This window comes from Anabrus simplex, chromosome 9 (genome assembly GCF_040414725.1).
Source record: "Anabrus simplex isolate iqAnaSimp1 chromosome 9, ASM4041472v1, whole genome shotgun sequence".
NCBI classification, from domain to species: Eukaryota; Metazoa; Arthropoda; class Insecta; order Orthoptera; family Tettigoniidae; genus Anabrus; species Anabrus simplex.
The window spans coordinates 82,805,617-82,827,512 of NC_090273.1; the positions used below are offsets into that span (position 1 = coordinate 82,805,617).

Here is a 21,896-nt window from a genome sequence, read left to right on the forward strand (position 1 = left end):
TTTTCACGGAGCAAGGAGGGAAAAAAGCGAGAGGAGTGAATGGCTGCACAAAGAAGAAACCAAATTAAAATATTGCTAACAAAAACTATGAAAAATGTTAGTTTCTTCTCTCATGACTTTTGGAATATTTACAAAAAAAGGAGCTAAAAATGCTCAGAAAATTTTCCGATAGTGGAGCTCGTAAACTCAGAAGTATCACAATGGGGGAACTCATCAGTTCAGAAAATTTACAGTATTTGGGAGGAGAACGCCCATAACGAAGTACTTAGTCATAGATTACGGCCCGTAGGTCTCATAATTTAACACTGCCAAAATAATTAGGCTAGCCTGTACATAATCGGAAAAATAGAGTTAACATAGACCTGAGACATCTACCTTCAGTTAAACTATAAATCAGACGGATATCAAAGCCTGGAGTCCAGTTAACAACTAGTTTAACTAAATGCCCTTTATCGGGACGCTTAAAGCATAAAAATTATGTTGCCTTCAAAATTTAAGGAAGTAATTACCTTCGCTACCCTTACCTAATCCGGAGATACACACGATAAAGGAGTGAAAGATCCCGTAGGAAGCAGAGGCAGAATCCTATTATACCACACGCCCAGAACAGGGAGGAAAAGGAATAAAAAGTATATTAACTAGAAAGACCGAAACGAGATTGGAGGCTGTAACATTTAAGCAATCAAAAAGGTAAATTCACCACAGCACATGACATGGCATAAAATCCGATGACTCAGAGGCTAAGCCGTACAACAGGGTGAGCAAGGGAAGATAATGAAATCGGCAAACGGCTAGATGAATTTAGAAGTACTGGAAAGTCGCCGAAAATGAAATTAGAACATGGGAAACGAGGGTGTACACTTGTGCGTCCTTATATATTACTAAATCCACATTAGGGGGGCAATTTCCAATTCCGGAGACTATCGGAGCTACGAGAAATTAAAATAAAAAACGCTCTACAATAAAGATATAAGCGCTGCACGACCTAACAGTTCCTTATCTTCAGAAGCAATACGGTTCACCTAGGTAAAATTCTGCCATACCTTTGTTTATTGATGCCTCTATCTAACAGCCCCCGCCCAAGGAATCCCCCGAAGTAGATGTCCTCGATCCTTAATCAGGTATCGCACTGAAATATACACAGCAGCAAGACGATTTTGCTCAAAAATGAACAATTTTAAACGTGGAAGGCAGATAGTTCTACATCAATTCTGTAATATCATCTTTCATTGGATGAAAAGAATTTGATATCAACGTTTTTATTGGCGAATCAATTTAATCATAGTGATGTTAACTCCCAAATGATAACTAAAAAATCGAATGTTGATTAGGTTACTCAACTTCCAAATACAAGTATTCTCGATAACACAAAATAGCTCTCAACAGCACTGAACACCAGGTAACACAAGAAAATCGATGCCAGGGACATCTGGCCCCGAAAGGTAAAACTTCTATAATATAAGATAGTTCACTCAGTTCAGAATAGATAACAGCACAGCCGAAAATACGGCGACACGTGAAACAGGCGTGGAGGCCTGATTCACGTCACAACATAACGAAACCCAGAGGGCTCCAACCACCAACCTTTCGGTTAGCAGCTGAACGCTCTAGCCCATTTCGCCACGAGGCTTCTGGTAAGCCAGCTTACGTCATGTTAGAGAAGTTTGTCAAAATTACTACAATCACACTATAAGATACCGCCCCCGGGTTGATTCGAACCACCAACCTTTCAGTTAACAGCCCAACGCGCTAGCCCATTGCACCACGGAGGCTATGCTGTCGTCATCTTACGTCATATCGGACAATTCACTCTGAAATAATAAAATGACTCCAAAAAAAATACTACGCCCCCCCCCCCCCAATTGTACGAATCATTAACCTATCAGGTAACAGCTGAAAGCGGTAGCCAACTGCCCTACGGATGCTATGCTAATCGCAAGTTACGTCATAACAGGTAATCCGCTCAAAATTACTGAAGTTACTGTAAAACTGTTCCCGCAATTTCCACGGAGCAAGGAAGGATAAAAGCGAGAGGAGTGAATGGCTGCACAAAGAAGAAACCAAATTTAAAATATTGCTAACAAAATCTATGAGAAATATTAGTTTCTTCTCTCATGACTTTTGGAGTATTTACAAAAAGGTATATCAAAATGCTCAGAGAATTTTCCAATAGTGAAGCTCGAAAACTCAGAAGTATCACAATGGGGGAACTCATTAGTTCAGAAAATTTACAGTATTTGGGAGGAGCACTCCCATATCGAAATAGTCAGAGATTACGGCCCATAGGTCTCATAATGTAACACTGCCAAAATATTTAGGCTAGCCTGTACATAATCAGAAAAATAGAGTTAACATAGACCTGAAAAATCTACCTTCAGTTAATTTTAAATCAGACGGATATCAAAGCCTGGAGTTCAGTTAACAACTAGTTTAACAAAATGCCCTTTATCGGGCCAGAAGACTACATTAACGTTAAGTATAACACCACGGACGCTAAAAGCATAAAAAGCATGTTGCCTTCAAAATTTAAGGAAGTAATTACCTTGGCTACCCTTATATAATACGGAGATACACACGATAAAGGAGTGAAAGATCCCGAAGGAAGCAGAGGTAGAAACCTATACTACACGGCGAGAACAGGGAGGAAAAGGAAAATAAGTGTATTAACTACAAAGACCGGAACTAAACGAGATTGTAGGCTGTAACAATTAAGCAATCCAAAAGTTAAATTCACCTCAGCACCTAACTTGGCATAAAATCCGATGACACAGAGGCTAAGCCGTACAACAGGGTGAGCAAGGGAAGATAATGAAATCGGCAAACGGCTAGATGAATTTAGACGTATTGGAAAGTCGCCTAAATTTAAATTGTAACATGGGAAACGAGGGTGTACACTTGTGCGTCGTTATATATTACTGAACCCACATAAGGGGGTAATTTCGAATTCCGGAGGCTATCGGAGCTACGAGAAATCAAAGTAAAAATCCCTCTACATGAAAGTCATATAAGCGCTGGACGACATGACAGTTCCTTATCTTCAGAAGCAGCACGGTTCACCTAGATAAAATTCTGCCATACCTTTGTTTATTGATGCCTCTATCTAACAGTCCCCGGACGAGGAAACCCCCGAAGGAGATATCCTCGATCCTTAATAGATCAGGTAGTGCACTCAAATATACACAGCAGCAAGACGAATTTGCTCAAAAATGAACAATTTTAAACGGGGATGGCTTATAGTTCTACATCAATTCTGTAATATCATCTTTCATTGGATGAAAAGAATTTGATATCAACGTTTTTATTGGTGAATCAATTTAATCATACTGTCCGGCTCCATGGCTAAATGGTTAGCGTTCTGGCCTTTGGCCGGAGGGTTCCCGGGTTCGATTCCCGGCAGGGTCGGGAATTTTAACCATAATTGGATAATTCCACTGGCACTGGGTCTGGGTGTCTGTGTCGTCTTCATCATCATTTCATACTCATCACGACGCGCGGGTCGCCTACGGGCATCAAATCAAAAGTCCTGCATCTTGTGAGCCGAACTTGTCCTTGAGCACTCCCGGCACTAAAAGCCATACGCCATTTCATTTTTAATGATAGTGATGTTAACACCTAAATGATAACTAAAAATCGAGTGTTGATTAGGTTACTCAACTACCAAAAACAAGTATTCTCGATAACACAAAATAGCTCTCAACACCAGGTAACACAAGGAAATCGTTGCTAGGGACATCTGGCCCCAAAAGGTAAAAAAAATATTATATACGTGAGTTCAGTCACTTCTGAATAGATAACAGCACAGCAGAAGATACGGCGATAAGTGATACAGGGGTGGAGGCCTGACTCACGTCACAAAGATACCGAACCCCGGTAGGCTCGAACCACCAACCTTTCGGTTAGCAGGCGAACGCGCTAGCCCATTTCGCCACGGAGGCTGCTGGTAAGCCAGCTTACGTCATGCTAGAGAAGTCCTCCATAATTAATATTCACACTAAATGACACCGCCCCCGGGTGGGCTCGACAACCAACCTTTCGGTTAACAGCCGAACGCGCTAGCCAATTGCCCCACGGTGGCTATGTTGTTGTCAGATCACGCCATATCAGACAATTAACTCAGAATTACTGAAGTTACTCCAAAAAATACTACGCCCCCCCCCCCCCAATTGGCTCCAACCACCTTTCAGTTAACAGCTGGAAGCGGTAGCCAACTGCCCTACGGAGGCTACGCTAATCACTAATTACGTCATAACAGGTAATACGCTCAAAATTTCTAAAGTTACTGTAAAAATGTTCCTGCAATTTCCACGGAGCAAGGAGGGAAAAAAGCGAGAGGAGTGAATGGCTGCACAAAGTAGAACCCAAACTTAAAATATTGCTAGCAGAATTTATGAAAAATGTTAGTTTCTTCTCTCATGATATTTTGGAATATTTACAAAAAAAAAAAGAGAGCTCAAAATGCTCCGAAAATGTTCCAGTAGTGGAGCTCGTAAACTCAGAAGTATCACAATGGGGGAACTCATCAGTTCAGAAAATACAGTATTTGGGAGGAGAAATCCCATATTGAAATAGTTAGTCATAGATTACGGCCCGTAGGTCTCATAATGTAACACTGCCAAAATAATTAGGCTAGCCTGTACATGATCGGAAAAATGGAGTTAAAATAGACCTGAGAAATCTACCTTCAGTTAAACTTTAAATCAGACGGATATCAAAGCCTGGAGTCCAGTTAACAACTAGTTTATCAAAATGCCATTTATCGGGCCAGAAGACTACATTAACACTAACGTATAACACCACAGACGCTTAAAGCATACAATGCATGTTTCCTTCAAAATTTAAGGAAGTAATTACCTTCGCTACCCTTATCTAATACGGAGATACACGATAAAGGAGTGAAAGATCCAGAAAAGAGGCAGAGGCAGAAGCCTATTATACCACACGGCCAGAACAAGCAGGAAAAGGAATAAAAAGTATATTAACTAGAAATACCGAGAACTAAACGAGATTGGAGGCTGTAACACTTAAACAATCAAAAAGTTAAATTCACCACAACACTTACCATGGAATGAAATCCGATGACGCTGAGGCTAAGCCGTACAACAGGGTGAGCAAGGGACGATAATGAAATCGGCAAACGTCTAGATGAATTTAGAAGTATTGGAAAGTCGCCTAAATTGAAATTAGAAAATGGGAAACGAGGGTATACACTTGTGCGTCCTTATATATTACTAAACCCACATAAGGGGGTAATTTCGAATTCCGGAGACTATCGGAGCTACATGAAAGTCATATAAGCGCTGGACGACCTAACAATTCCTTATCTTCAGAAGCAGCACGGTTCACCTAGATAAAATTCTGCCGTTCCTTTGTTTATTGACGCTTCTATCTAACAGTCCTCGCCCCAGGAACCCCCCGAAGGAGATGTCCCCGATCCTTAATCAGGTAGCGCACTCAAATATACACAGCAGCAAGACGAATTTGTTCAAAAATGTACAATTTTAAACGGGGATGGCAGATAGTTCTAAATCAATTCTGTATTATAATCATTCATTGGATGAAAGGAATTTGATATCAACGTTTTTATTGGTGAATCAATTTAATCATTCTGATGTTAACTCCCAAATGATATCTAAAAAATCGAATATTGATTAGGTTAGTCAACTTCCAAATACAAGTATTCTCGATAACACAAAATAGCTCTCAACAGCACTCAACACAAGGTAACACAAGAAAAATGATGCTAGGGACATCTGGCCACAAAAGGTAAAACTTCTATAATATAAGAGAGTTCAGTCAGTTCTGAATAGATAACAGCACAGCCGAAGATACGGCGACGAGTGAAACAGGCGTGGAGGCCTGACTCACGACACAAGGATACCGGAGGCTGCTGGTAAGGCAGTTAGAAAAGTTAGAAAATCCTCCAAAATTACTACTCACACTAAAAACTACCGCCCCCGGGTGGGCTCGAACCACCAACCTTTCGGTTAACAGCCGAACGCGCTAGCCCATTGCGCCACGGAGGCTATGTTTTTGTCAGATCACGCCATATCAGACAATAAACTCAGAATTACTGAAGTTACTCCAAAAAATACTAGGCCCCCCTTCCCATTGTGCTCGAACCATTAACCTTTCAGTTAACAGCTGAAAGCGGTAGCCAACTGCCCTACGGGAGCTATGCTAATCGCTAGTTACGTCATAACAGGTAATCCGCTCAAAATTACTAAAGTTACTGTAAAACTGTTCCTGCAATTTTCACGGAGCAAGGAGGGAAAAAAGCGAGAGGAGTGAATGTCTGCACAAAGAAGAAACCAAATTAAAATATTGCTTACAAAAACTATGAAAAATGTTAGTTTCTTCTCTCATGACTTTTGGAATATTTACAAAAAAGGAGCTCAAAATGCTCAGAAAATTTTCCGATAGTGGAGCTCGTAAACTCAGAAGTATCACAATGGGGGAACTCATCAGTTCAGAAAATTTACAGTATTTGGGAGAAGAACGCCCATAACGAAGTACTTAGTCATAGATTACGGCCCGTAGGTCTCATAATTTAACACTGCCAAAATAATTAGGCTAGCCTGTACATAATCGGAAAAATAGTGTTAACATAGACCTGAGACAACTACCTTCAGTTAAACTATAAATCAGACGGATATCAAAGCCTGGAGTCCAGTTAACAACTAATTTAACTAAATGCCCTTTATCGGGACGCTTAAAGCATAAAAATTATGTTGCCTTCAAAATTTAAGGAAGTAATTACCTTCGCTACCCTTACCTAATCCGGAGATACACACGATAAAGGAGTGAAAGATCCCGAAGGAAGCAGAGGCAGAATCCTATTATACCACACGCCCAGAACAGGGAGGAAAAGGAATAAAAAGTATATTAACTAGAAAGACCGAAACGAGATATGAGGCTGTAACATTTAAGCAATCAAAAAGTTAAATTCACCACAGCACATGACATGGCATAAAATCCGATAACTCAGAGGCTAAGCCGAACAACAGGGTGAGCAAGGGAAGATAATGAAATCGGCAAACGGCTAGATGAATTTAGAAGTACTGGAAAGTCGCCGAAAATGAAATTAGAACATGGGAAACGAGGGTGTACACTTGTGCGTCCTTATATATTACTAAATCCACATTAGGGGGGCAATTTCCAATTCCGGAGACTATCGGAGCTACGAGAAATTAAAATAAAAAAAACGCTCTACATGAAAGATATAAGCGCTGCACGACCTAACAGTTCCTTATCTTCAGAAGCAGCACGGTTCACCTAGATAAAATTCTGCCATACCTTTGTTTATTGATGCCTCTATCTAACAGCCCCCGCCCAAGGAATCCCCCGAAGTAGATGTCCTCGATCCTTAATCAGGTATCGCACTGAAATATACACAGCAGCAAGACGAATTTGCTCAAAAATGAACAATTTTAAACGGGAATGGCAGATAGTTCTAAATCAGTTCTGTATTATCAACTTTCATTGGATGAAAGGAATTTGATATCAACGTTTTTATTGCCGAATCAATTTCATCATAGTGATGGTAACTCCCAAATGATAACTAAAAATCGAATGTTGATTAGGTTACTCAACTTCCAAATACAAGTATTCTCGATAACACAAAGTAGCTCTCAACAGCACTGAACACCAGGTAACACAAGAAAATCGATGCCAGTGACATCTGGCGCCAAAAGGTAAAACTTCTATAATATAAGATAGTTCAGTCAGTTCTGAATAAATAACAGCACAGCCGAAGATACGGCGACGAGTGAAACAAGCGTGGAGGCCTCACTCTCGTCACAAAGATACCGAAGCCCGGTGGGCTCGAACCTCAAACCTTTCGGTTAGCAGCTGAACGCGCTAGCCCATTGCGCCACGTAGGCTGCTGGTAAGCCAGCTTACGTCATGGTAGAGAAGTCGTCCAAAATTACTACTCACACTAAAAAACACCGCCCCCGGGTGGGTTCGAACCACCAACCTTTCGGTTAACAGCCGAACGCGCTAGCCCATTGCGCCACGGAGGCTATACTGTTGTTAGATCACGCCATATCAGACAAACCCCCCCCCCCATGGGTTCGAATCATTAAACTTTCAGGTAACAGCTGAAAGCGGTAGCCAAGTGCCCTACGCAGGCTACGCTAATCGCTACTTACGTCGTAACAGGTAATCCGCTCAAAATTTATAAGGTTACTGTAAAACTGTTCCAGCAATTTCCACGAAGCAAAGAGGAGAAAAAGCGAGAGGCGTGATTGTCTGCACAAAGAACAAAGCAAATATAAAGTATTGCTAACAAAATCTATGAAAAATGTTAGTTTCTTCTCTCATGACTTTTGGAATATTTTCAAAAAGGGAGCTCAAAATGCTCAGAAAATTTTCCAATAGTAGAGCTCGTAAACTCAGAAGTATCACAATGGGGGAACTCATCAGTTCAGAAAATTTACAGTATTTGGGAGGAGAAGTCCTATATCGACATAGTTAGTCATAGATTACGGCCCGAGGTCTCATAATGTAACACTGCCAAAATAATTAGGCTAGATTCTACATGATCGGAAAAAGCAGAGTCGGAAGAAAACTAAATGTGAAAGCCTACAATACTGAAAGCGCATAAAATTGATCAACAATGACATTACATTGACCATTGTTTGTGGTGATGTTCGACGTCTCTTATGCTGCCGCTCAACTGCGATAGATGGTATTAGTGGTAGTAGTGCTGCGTACCGAGTATAACAGCCTGACTGAATATTGGCAGGAAATAGCTGGGGAGTTAGAAAACTTTCTTCTTTAGCATGTCATTCCCCTGCTTCATACATTTTTTTATATCGTACAGCAGGTACGTAAGTCACTGGTTCATCATAGTATTCCAGCTATTCGATCCCTACTCCGACGCGCTGTTTTGAATGAGCAGCATGCACTCTTAAGGCAGAGGCTCACGTAGTCTAGAATTGCTATTTAGGCATATTCCAAATTATAGCACCACAACTAGCTGATGTCTGAAAAGAGCCGTTCCTTAAAAATAGTTTCTTCCTCTTCTCTTTTATTCAATTCTACATTCATTTTATTCAAAATTAGCAGTGAAGGGGGGGTTTCTCCTCTGGCTTGGAGGAAAAAATTGCCTCCAAGTCAGATAGATTTTTCCACCGCCAGTGTACTGAATTGAGATTTTCCGACTCATCCGGTACTCCTAGGAAACAGATTAGTAAAAGGGCATAGCTTTTGCCCTGAGACTCTCCACTATTCGACGCCCCCTCCCCCGAAAAAAGACCAAGAGTGTTCACTGACCACGGCTTTCTGCGGCCTGATCATTCCAGCTCTGGAAGTTCGTACTGTTAGATCGGCAGCGTAGTACTGTTCATTAAAAGTGAGAAAATGTGTGGTTTTTCATTTGATCGAGTATTTCATGCGAAATCATTGCTTTTACTCGCACCATTCGTACTGACGTCATTGTAATGAACTTTGTTCATTTCAGTTGGGAAAACGACGAAGACATCCTTTCTGAGGATGTAAAAAGGCAGGTGGAGAGTGAGTGTCCGCCATTACAATGCAATTCCCTAACGCAGTCATCAATAAGAAAAGACGTTTAGTGATTTCTAAGTCGCGTTTCTAGGGTAACGTTAAGAGCTATGCAGTTTAATACAATCTTGCTCACAACGTGTACACTACCTAACCTACAATTCTGAATACAATGTAAAATTCCGTAGCGAAGCACGGGTACAAAAGCTAGTTTAAAACATTGCTAACAAAATCTATGAAAAATGTTAGTTTCTTCTCTCATGACTTTTGGAATATTTACAAAAAGGGAGCTCAAAATGCTCAGAAAATTTTCCAATAGTGGAGCTCGTAAACTCAGAAGTATCACAATGTGGGAACTCATCAGTTCAGAACATTTACAGTATTTGGGAGGAAAACGCCCATAACGTAGTAGTTAGTCATAGATTACGGCCCGTAGGTCTCATAACGTAACACTGCCAAAATAATTAGGTTAGCCTGTACATAATCGGAAAAATAGAGTTAATATAGACCTGAGAAATCTACCTTCAGTTAAACTTTAAACCAGACGGATATCAAAGCCTGGAATCCAGTTAACAACTAGTTTAACAAAATAAACTTTATCGGGCCAGAAGGCCACATTAACGTTAACGTATAACACCACAGATGCTTAAAGCATAAAAAGCATGTTGCATTCAAAATTTAAGGAATTAATTACCTTCGTTACCCTTATCTAATCCGGAGATACACATGATAAAGGAGTGAAAGATCCCGAAAGAAGCAGAGGCAGAAGCCTATACACGTCCAGAACAGGGAGGAAAAGATAAAAAAGTATATTAACTAGAAAGACTAAACGAGATTAGAGGCTGTAACACTTAAACTATCCAAAAGTTAAATTCACCACAGCACCTAACCTGGCATAAATTCCGATGACACAGAGGCTAAGCCGTACAACATGGTGAGCAAGGGAAGATGATGAAATCGGCAAACGGCTAGATGAATTTAGAAGTATTGGAAAGTTGCCTAAATATAAATTAGAATATGGGAAACGAGGGTGTACACTTGTGCGTCCTTATATATTACTAAATCCACATTAAGGGGGTAATTTCGAATTCCGGAGACTATCGGAGCTACGAGAAATTAAAATTAAAAAAGCGCTCTACATGAAAGATATGAGCGCTGCACGACCTAACAGTTCCTTATCTTCAGAAGCAGCACAGTTCACGAAGATAAAGTTCTGCCATACCTTTGTTTATTGATGCCTCTATCTAACAGTCCCCGCCCAAGGAATCCCCCGAAGGAGATGTCCTCGATCCTTAATCAGGTATCGCAATAAAATATACACAGCAGCAAGACGAATTTGCTCAAAAATGAACAATTTTAAACGGGGATGGCAGATAGTTCTACATCAATTCTGTATTATCATCTTTCATTGGATGAAAAGAATTTGATATCAACGTTTTTATTGGCGAATCAATTTCACCATAGTGATGTTAACTCCCAAATGATAACTAAAAAATCGAATGTAGATTAGGTTACTCAACTTCCAAATACAAGTATTCTCGATAACACAAAGTAGCTCTCAACAGCAGTGAACACAAGATAACACAAGAAAATCGATACCAGGGTCATCTGGCCCCTAAAGGTAAAACTTCTATAATATAAGATAGTTCAGTCAGTTCTGAATAAATAATAGCACAGCCCAAGATACGGCGACACATGAAACAGGCGTGGAGGCCTGATTCACGTCACAACATAACGAACCCCAGAGGGCTTCAACCACCAACCTTTCGGTTAGCAGCTGAAAGCGCTAGCCCATTTCGCCACGAGGCTTCTGGTAAGCCAGCTTACGTCATGTTAGAGAAGTCCTCCAAAATTTCTACAGTCACACTAAAAAATCCCGCCCCCGGGTGGATTCGAACCACCAACCTTTCAGTTAACAGCCGAACGCGCTAGCCCATTGCGCCACGGAGGCTATGTTGTCAGCCTACGTCATATCGGACAATTCACTCTGAAATGGTTACTGCAAAAAAAAATACTACGCCCCCCCCCCCCCATGGATTCGAATCATTAACCTTTCAGGTAACAGCTGAAAGCGGTAGCCAACTGCCCTACGGATGCTACGCTAATCGCTAGTTACGACATATCAGCAAATCCGCTCAAAATTACTAAAGTTACTGTAAAACTGTTCCCGCAATTTCCACGGAGCAAGGAGGAAAAGAGCGAGAGGAGTGAATGGCTCCAAAAAGAAGAAACCAAATTTAAAGTATTGCTAACAAAATCTATGAAAAATGTTACTTTCTTCTCTCATGACTTTTGGAATATTTACAAAAAGGGAGCTCAAAATGCTCAGAAAATTTTCCATACGTCGTAAACTCAGAAGTATCACAATGGGGGAACTCATCAGTTCAGAAAATTTACAGTATTTGGGAGGAGAAGTCCCATATCAAAATAGTCATAGATTACGGCCCGTAGGTCTCATAATGTAACACTGCCAAAATAATTAGGCTAGCCTGTACATGATCGGAAAAATAGAGTTAAAATAGACCTGAGAAATCTACCTTCATTTTAACTTTAAACCAGACGGATATCAAAGCCTGGAATCCAGTTAACAACTAGTTTAACAAAATAAACTTTATCGGGCCAGAAGGCCACATTAACGTTAACGTATAACACCACAGATGCTTAAAGCATAAAAAGCATGTTTCCTTCAAAATTTAAGGAAGTAATTACCTTCGCTACCCTTATCTAATCCGGAGATACACATGATAAAGGAGTGAAAGGTCCCGAAAGAAGCAGAGGCAGAAGCCTATACACGTCCAGAACAGGGAGGAAAAGATAAAAAAGTATATTAACTAGAAAGACCGAGAACTAAACGAGATTAGAGGCTGTAACACTTAAACAATCCAAAAGTTAAATTCACCACAGCACCTAACCTGGCATAAATTCCGATGACACAGAGGCTAAGCCGTACAACATGGTGAGCAAGGGAAGATGATGAAATCGGCAAACGGCCAGATGAATTTAGAAGTATTGGAAAGTCGCCTAAATTTAAATTAGAACATGGGAAACGAGGGTGTACACTTGTGCGTCCTTATATATTACTAAATCTACATTAAGGGGGTAATTTCCAATTCCGGAGACTATCGGAGCTACGAGAAATTAAAATTAAAAAAGCGCTCTACATGAAAGATATGAGCGCTGCACGACCTAACAGTTCCTTATCTTTAGAAGCAGCACAGTTCACGTAGATAAAGTTCTGCCATACCTTTGTTTATTGATGCTTCTATCTAACAGTCCCCGCCCAAGGAATCCCCCGAAGGAGATATCCTCGATCCTTAATCAGGTAGCGCACTCAAATATACACAGCTGCAAGACAAATTTGCTCAAAATGCACAATTTTAAACGGGATGGCAGATAGTTCTACATCAATTCTCTATTATCATCTTTCATTGGATGAAATGAATTTGATATCAACGTTTCTATTGGCGAATCAATTTAATCATAGTGATGTTAACTCCCAAATGATAACTAAAAAATCGAATGTTGATTAGGTCCCTGTCCCATCCAATCTTCCCACCCCTCCACATGGCCCCTGTTCATCATTGCAGCTGAGGCCGCCTGGGCGAGGTATTGGTCGTTCTCCCCAGTTGTATCCCCGGACCCAAAGTCTGAAGCTCCAGGACACTGCCCTTGAGGTGGTATAGATGGGATCCCTCGCCGAGTCTGAGGGAAAACCGAACCTGGAGGGTAAACAGATTTAGAAGAAGAAGAATTACCTTCGCTACCCTTACCTAATCCGGAGCCACACAGGAAATTTTTTTGAAAGATGCCGAGTGATTCAGAGTCAGAATCCTATACTACACGGCCAGAAAAGGAAGGAAAAGGAAAAAATATCTATTAACTAGAAAGACCTAGTATAAACGAGATTGGAGGCTGAGCACTTCAAAAATTAAATTCACCACTACACCTAACTTGGCATCCGATGATACAGAGGCTAAGGCGTACTACATGGTGAGCAAGGGAATATATTATTGAAATCAACAAACGGCTAGACGAATTTAGAAATATTGAAAAGTCGCCCAGAGCGAAATTATAACATGGGAAACGAGGGTATACACTCGTGCGTCCTTACATTTTACCAAATCTACATTAGGGGGTAATTTGAAATTCAGGAGACTATCGGAGCTACAAGAAATAGGAAAATCCTCTACATGAAAGTCATATAAGCGCTGGACGACCTAGCAGTTCTTATCTTCGCAAACAGCACGGTTCACCTATAGTTCATTCCATGTTAAGAAAACAGCATTTCTCTTACGACAACAGGGTTGCCAGATTGAACGGCTCGCTCAACACCATCACCGGAAAATGGCGACACATACATTTGTAAAATGCACTATTTAAGTTCAAGATAAAAAGCTGAAGAAAATAAGCTGCAAATTACTTTTATGAACTAAAGGAGACGGGAGGTTTACAGGGGCTCTTTTTGGTTTTTACAGAGTCGGAGGTAGGAATGGCACACAAAAAACCTCAGCATTGAAGTGTAAGGCAAATTGTGGAGAAAATAGAAAATTCATATTTTATGGGCTCGAGGGGTGAGGGATACATTTAATTGCATTTAATAAATTTCCCCAGGCAACGCGAGGTACTACTGTGCTGTCGTATCGATCTCAAAAACAATCGTAAAAATTAAATGCTGCCGTAAAAAAGTGGTAAAATTAAAATGCGCTTAAGAAAGAACACCTAAATAACAACCAATCAAAAATAGAACACACGTCAATATTTTTATCAGTACAAGTGTTGCCATGACGTATCGCTGGACACTACAACACCAAAATCTTCAGCAACAACTTCTGTAGAGTACGAAAATAATAGAACACACACAAATACTATACAATATACAACCAACTCTCACTCGTCACAAGACAAGTACGCACTGATTTAAAGCTTAAAAACACACACGCAACAATAAAATACTGTAGATAACTTCACTATAGAAGTGAGCTGCCGGCGGTTCACAGAGTGAGGGACTACACGAGGCTTGTACCAGAGCAACACAGAAGGTAAATGAAGGAAGGCAACGAAGCGATGGCTGTTCCTGCCATTTGGCTTCCTCCCTACAAATATATTTGTGAAAAAGAGAATGTTATGTACTTATTTTAATTACTCAGGGCAAAAAGGCCTCATCCTTTTTATTTGTCTTTCATAATACATTACAAAGTACAGTATAATATCCCTTAATCACGAGGAATTATGGATGTCTCAGAGGGGGTATGTTCACTCCTTGTAGGTCCGTAAGAGCAATGCTGTTTTCGAAACAGACTTTCAACGTATTAGGTCGTGTTACGTACATGTAGTACGTGTTGAAGAGATGTTAAGTCATCATCATCATCATCATCTGTTTACCCTCCAGGTCCGGTTTCTCCCTCGGACTTAGCGAGGGATCCCACCTCTACCGCCTCGAGGGCAGTGTCATGGAGCTTCAGACTCTTGGTCGGGGGATACAACTGGGGAGTATGACCAGTACCTCGCCCAGGCGGCCTCACCTGCTATGCTGAACAGGGGCCTTGTGGAGGGATGGGAACATTGGCAGGGATAGGCAAGGAAGAGGGAAGGAAGCGGCCGTGGCCTTAAGTTAGGTACCATCCCGGCATTCGCCTGGAGGAGAAGTGGGAAACCACAGAAAACCACTTCCAGGATGGTTGAGGTGGGAATGGAACCCACCTCTACTCAGTTGACCTCCCGAGGCTGAGTGGACCCCGTTCCAGCCCTCGTATCACTTTTCAAATTTCGTGGCAGAGCCTGGAATCGAACCCGGGCCTCCGGGGGTGGCAGCTAATCACGCTAACCACTACACCACAGAGGCGGACGAGATGTTAAGTACAGAACAAAAATGGCCAGCCGGACACCAGTGGGATCCGAACCCACACCCTCCCGATTTCGCGTCGGTTGCTCTACCAATTTGAGCTATGGTGGCCTAGGCCATCTTTGTTCTGTTTGAAAGGATCTGAGCTACAGGTCTGGCACTGCTGCTAGCACACTGTAGAGTGCGTTTAAGTCGCCCGTTGTGGGATGTCAATGAATATTGAATTTTCACGACCGCATTGTAATCGAAACAGACTTTCAACGTATTAGGTCGTGTTACGTACATGTAGTACGTGTTGAAGAGATGTTAAGTACAGAACAAAAATGGCCAGCCGGACACCAGTGGGATCCGAGCCCACAACCTCCCAATTTCGCGTCGGTTGCTCTACCAATTGAGCTATAGTGGCCTAGGCCATCTTTGTTCTGTTTGAAAGGATCTGAGCTACAGGTCTGGCACTGCTGCTAGCACACTGTAGAGTGCGTTTAAGTCGCCCGTTGTGGGGCATGTCAATGAATATTGAATGTTCACGACCGCATTGTAATCGAAACAGACTTTCAACGTATTAGGTCGTGTTACGTACATGTAGTACGTGTTGAAGAGATGTTAAGTACAGAACAAAAATGGCCAGCCTGACACCAGTGGGATCCGAACCCACAACCTTTGTTTATTAATGCCTCTTCGTAACAGCCCGCGCCCCGTATATCTCCCGAAGGAGATGTACTCGGTTCTTAATCACGTAACGCACACAAATATACACAGCAGCAAGACGAATCTGATAAAACATTAACAACTTTTAAACGGGGCTGTCAGATAGTTCTACATCAATTCTGCAATGTCATCTTTGATTGGATGAAAAGAATTTGATATCAACGTTTTTATTGGCGAATCAATTTAATTACATTGATGTTAACTCGTAAATGATAAATAAAAAATTGAATGTTGATTAGGTTACTCATCTTCCAAATACAAATATTCTCGATAACACATTCAACGCAAGGTAACACTAGAAAATCGATGCTAGGAACATCTGGTCCCAAAAGGTAAAACTTCTATAATATAAGATAGTTCAGTCAGTTCTGAATAGATAACAGCATAGCCGAAAATACGGCGACAAGTCAAACAGACGTGGAGGCCTGACTCATATAACAAAAAATACCGCGCCCGCATGGCCTCCAACTGTAAACCTTTCAGTTAACAGCCGAAAGCGGTAGCCGATTGCCCTACGGAGGCTACGCTAATCGCTTGTTACGTCAAAACAAGTAGTCGGCTCAAAATAACTAATGTTACAATAAGACTCTTCCCGCAGTTTCCACGGAACAGAGAGCGAAGGAACCATGAAGGGTGAATGGCTGGACAAAGCAGAAACCAAATTTAAAATATTGCTCACAAAATCTATGAAAAATGTCATTTTCTTTCATCTCTTATTACTTGAAGACAACAACAGTTTAACAAAGGAACGCTTCACCCAAGAAAGCTAAACAGTTCGAAAATTTACAAGAAGGGAGTTCGAAATTCTTACGTCCGCTCAGGTCCGCCTCTGTGGTGTAATGGTTAGTGTGATTAGCTGCAACGCCTATTCCCGGCTCTGCCACGAAATTTGAAAAGTGGTACGAGGGCTGGAACCGTGTCCACTCAGCCTCGGGAGGTCAACTGAGTAGAGCTGGGTTCGTTTCCCACCTCACCAATCCTGGAAGTGGGTTTCCGTGATTTACGGCTTCTCCTGCAGGGAAATACCGGGATGGTACCTAACTTAAGGCCACGACCGCTTCCTTCCCTCTTCCTTGTCTATCCCTTCCAATCTTCCGTCCCACACAAGACCTCTGTACAGCATTGTATGTTTGGCCGCCTGGGCGAGGTTCTGCTCCTCCACCCCAGTTGTTTCCCCCCACCAAATGTCTCACGACCCAAAACACTGCCCTCGAGGCGGTGGAGCTGTTATCCCTCGCTGAGTCCATTTCTGGAGTAAACAGATTGAGAAAGAAAAAAGAAAGAAAGAGAAAATAAGTAGCCTAGTCTGCACATAATTCAGAAATGTAGAGTTAACACAAATCTGAGAAAAAGACATAGCTTGTATAAAACTTTAAAACAGACGGGTCTCGAACCCTGGAGTCCAGTTTGGAATTGTTTTACAAAACGCCCTTTACCGGCCCAGAAGGCTACATTGACGTTAATCATCTAACACCACAGACGTTTGAAGCATAAAGAAACATATTGTTCTCAAAATTGAATTAACCTTCACCACTCACGGAAAAGGACAGAATGATCCCGAAACAAGCAGGGGCGAAGCCTATACTACACGGCCAGAAGAGGAAGGAATGTAAAATAGCTTTTAACTAGAAAGGCAGAGAATAAACACCTTAAGCATTCCAAAATTTAAATTCACCACAACACCTAACTTGCCATAATGTTCGATGACACAAAGAGTAAGCCATATTTAGACTAAGATTAGATGTAGTTGGTATAAGTGAAGTACCTTGGCAGAAAGAGCAGGATTTTTGGTCAGGTAACTACAGAATTATTAAGACAAGTATATGATATTCACGTCTCTTAACAGGTTTTAACCAGCTCAGTGCTTGATAGTAAGGAGTAATATGCACATCATACCTTAGGTTAAAAATGAATCTAAGGCAACAAGTCATAATACGCTGCAGTTTCCTAGTTTGTTCTTTAGTAGCGTCTACCAAGATAACATCACGGTAGTCAAGGATAGGAAGAATTAGGATCTGTGTTAATCTTTGCCGCACATTTAGTGGTATAATATTTTTATTTAATTTCAGTGGGTGTAGAGTAGCAAACACCTTCTGACTTACGTTTTTGATATGTTCTGCCCAATTTAGAGTTTCAGTCACCCCAAGATTTCTCACTGTTTTACTGTACGGGATTGTGCTATTGTTTATTTGTAGAGGAAGAATGACCTAATCGTTGATCTTGTGTTGGAGCTTCTGGGAACCGACAAGGATAGCTTGCGATTTTGATGGATTTATGAGAAGTCTGTTTGCGAGAGCATATTCACTGAGTTTTTCATGTCATCATTTATGCATTTTACTGCGTTTGGTAATTCGCTTAAGCTGCAATGGTAATAAATTTGGAGATCATCAGCATATAGGTAATAATTACACGTTTTTAGAGAAGATGAAATGTCATTGATATACAATGTAAAAAGCAACGGTCCTAAAATACTACCTTGTTGCGTGCCAACTTTCCTTGTACGCCATCCTGAATTTCTTTCGCTAGTTATCACCCGCTGCCTCCGATCTTTCAAATATGACGTAAAAAACTTCAGTACTAACGAGTCAAACAAGTAAGATTCCATTTTCTTAATTAGTAGCTGTAAGTCTATTGTATCAAATGCACCACTGAAATCCAGTAGCGTTAGTACTGTAAGTTGTCGTTGTTCCATGGCTAGTCTGATGTCTTCTGTCACTTTAAGGAGAGCCGTGGCAGTGCTGTACCCTTTCTTAAAGCCCGATTGTAATGGGTCAAGGAGAGAATAGTTATTTAAATATTTCAATACTTGCTCGTACACCAGTATTTCCAAAGCCTTAGAAAGTGCTGGAAGAATAGAAACTGGGCGATAGTCAGAGGTCAGTTTAGGATCGTTTATCTTGGGCACTGGGATGACATTAGCTTGTTTTCAGAGTGCAGGGAAAGTTCCATTTCTAAGACAGTAATTGAATATATGTGTGATAATCGGGAGGTTAGCGCCTATTATATTATGAATGAAATGCATAGGGATGTCATCTACTCCTACTGCTTTAGATTTAATAGAGTATAGTACTTTTTTAATTTGGTTGCTAGTGACCTCTTGGAATGAAAATTGAGGACGGTTAAGTGGAGGGATGGCTGGTTGATTCATATTTAATTCTGCCTGATTGATTGGTTTAAACGCGATTCGTTCTTCAGAGAAATATGTAATAAGATCGTCTAGGGCAGGGCCTCTCAAACGCCCAAAATATCACGCGTGCAGAGCGAGGCGCAAGAGCTCCGTGCACTGTGCATCGGTGTCGCTCGGTGTCGCTCGGTATGGCTCGGATCAACGCTTCGTCTCTGGGCTACTCGGCTATGCTCGGCTCTACTCGGCTATACTCGGCTCAACTCAGCCCGGATTTGGAGCGCTACGGCGCAAGTGGGGGAGAGGGAGACAGGCGGAGCGAGCGAGAGAGGCGTGAGGAAAGAGAGAGTTAGCGCTATTGCTCCAAATCGAGGAGTGGGGGTCTGCACTCTGGTCAACCAAGTAGGGTTGGGCACTATGTCCCTGTTTCGGCACAAGGTGCCGGTGCAGAGTTATGTTCCGCTGTTCCAGAACACCGAGTGTCAATTGTTCCGAAACATTCTCAAGCGAGCCGGGGACACTGACTCGCTGTCCCATCAGAAGCGCCACTATGCACTGCCCTTCGCCTACTAGCTGAACTGTGCAGCGGGCGCACGGGACGCGGGACTGTAACTGCGCAGTGTAGAGAGAACTTCGAGAGGCAACATTACATGCTCCGCGCCAGTGGGAACTGGGAGTGTGCCTGTACGGAACGTGCTGTGTGGTGTGTGTCTGTGTGTAGTTATGGCCATGTCCAGCATAAAGCTGCAGGGAACGTGAACGAACAGTCGGAACACTGAAATTCGCGCCCAAAAATCGCGTTAAAGGCTGCTTTTAGGTTAAGATATTTCCGGTCAATATAAAATACACATAGCACGGCTACAATGGCAGTGCAGGTGTTTAAAAGTAACCAATTCAAGAATATTTTTACCAGTTGAATGTATTGGCCTGTATTGTGAGTAATTAGTGAGTAATTAATATCTCGAAAATATCCCTCAAAACTTTCTCGGGGATTGACGGTAAACATTAATTTGGACTTTAAGGAAACTTTTAAGCCCAAGAAAAATATGGGTCGTCGCTTTGGAATTAAAAATATAACTGGATGAATACATTGTTGTACTTTCGTGCTGTTAGGCCGGGCGCACATTGAGAAGCAGTTGGCCGCAGAGCAGGGAAGAGCAGAGCAGAACAGCGCAAAGCTTACGAAATTGCGAAGTGGATGTGAGCGCACATTGCCACGCAGGGTCTCGTCGGTTTTCAGAAATAACATGTTTTCTTTAGACTCTGTGATACTGGGGCATCCAGTATAAAGGGGCTCTTTTTTTCTTTTTCTTCAAGCATTCGCGATTTTTCTCATTTTGCTAGTCATCTTCACAATTTCCCTTGTGCTCATGGCAAGGCCGTTATTCAGCTTAAGACAATCGCAATAAAAACAACCACCTTCGCCAGTTTACAAGACTGAACAATATTTCTATGTTACCGATGTTCGGCGTTCATATGGACTAAGCAAAGAATTTAATTCATGATTATTTTTTATATTTTTTACGTCGCACCGACACAGATAGGTCTTATGGCAACGATGGAATAGGAATGGGAAGGAAGCGACCGAGGCCTTAATTAAGGTACAGCACCCCCCAGCATTAGCCTGGTGTGAAAATGGGAAACCACGGAAAACTATCTTCACGGTTGCCGACAGTGGGGTTCGAACCCCCTATCTCCTGAATGCAAGCTCATAGCAAGGCGATCCTAACTGCACAACCAACTTGCATGGTAAATTCATTAATAGGATCACGGTGGGGGAGAGGGAAAAATATGTATTTACAAATGTACTGCTAGATTTTCATCTAGTTGTCACAAGACACAAGATACTAAAATCAATCAACATTGACAATCTGTTGTGAACGCGTTTGCATTTATATTTGACAAGACATGATAAATGATTTTCCGTATTTATCTCTTCACATAAATGTGATGATGGATGACGGCGACGGAGTCGGCGATGATGCTCTCCATAATCAGCATTAGATCTTTGTCTTAAATTCTATATGTTGCGAGAACTTGGGTCACGGATTGTTTCATAGATATATGAGGATTACATTCTTTTGGTTGCTGTTTGTTTAAAGTCGCACTAACATATCGAAGGTTTTCGGCGACGGAAGAAGGGTGGAAGATTGGGAAGGTAGCGGGCGTGGCCTTAATTAAGGTACAGCCCCAGCATTTGCCTAGTGTGAAAATAGGAAACCACGGAAAACCATCTTCAGGGCTGCCGACAGTGGGGTTCAGCCATTTTGTCACGAACATACGTACATACATACATACATATATACGTACATACTGCATTGCAGTCCACATGATTCACATAGTACCTACAAAACATGGTGAGACTGAGTGGCTGTGGTAATTTTCTCCTCCATTTCTTAACTAACTGCGTGACACGTGCGCAGGAAACTGTATTTCGAAGACTGCGCGTGGTAGGCGGAAGTAGGTGCAGAACCGGCCTGCTCTGCTCTGTCCTGCCCTGTCTGTCAACTTGCGATGGTGCAATGATTTGTGTGGATTACAAAAATCTACTCTGCGCTGCACTGCTTTAGCTGCTTCGCCTGCGTCCCATGCTCTCTGCACTTCGAATTCCTTCCCTCTCAACTTCCATTTACTTTCTTCAATATCTCGAAAATTTCCCTCAACACTTTCTTGGGGATTGATGTTAAAAATTAATTTGGACTTTAAGGAAACTTT

At 41.7% G+C, this 21,896-nt stretch overlaps 4 non-coding genes across 4 annotated transcripts; all 4 read right to left on the bottom strand.

Annotated features, from left to right (window-relative positions):
- Positions 1-1,698: 1,698 nt before the first annotated feature.
- TRNAN-GUU (transfer RNA asparagine (anticodon GUU)) lies at positions 1,699-1,772 on the bottom strand. The gene has a single exon. It is a non-coding gene; the product is annotated as a tRNA-Asn (tRNA).
- Positions 1,773-5,949: 4,177 nt separating this feature from the next.
- TRNAN-GUU (transfer RNA asparagine (anticodon GUU)) lies at positions 5,950-6,023 on the bottom strand. The gene has a single exon. It is a non-coding gene; the product is annotated as a tRNA-Asn (tRNA).
- A 1,924-nt stretch (positions 6,024-7,947) lies between these two features.
- TRNAN-GUU (transfer RNA asparagine (anticodon GUU)) lies at positions 7,948-8,021 on the bottom strand. The gene has a single exon. It is a non-coding gene; the product is annotated as a tRNA-Asn (tRNA).
- Positions 8,022-11,384: 3,363 nt separating this feature from the next.
- On the bottom strand, positions 11,385-11,458 carry TRNAN-GUU (transfer RNA asparagine (anticodon GUU)). Its single transcript has one exon. It is a non-coding gene; the product is annotated as a tRNA-Asn (tRNA).
- Between the last annotated feature and the right edge of the window lie 10,438 nt (positions 11,459-21,896).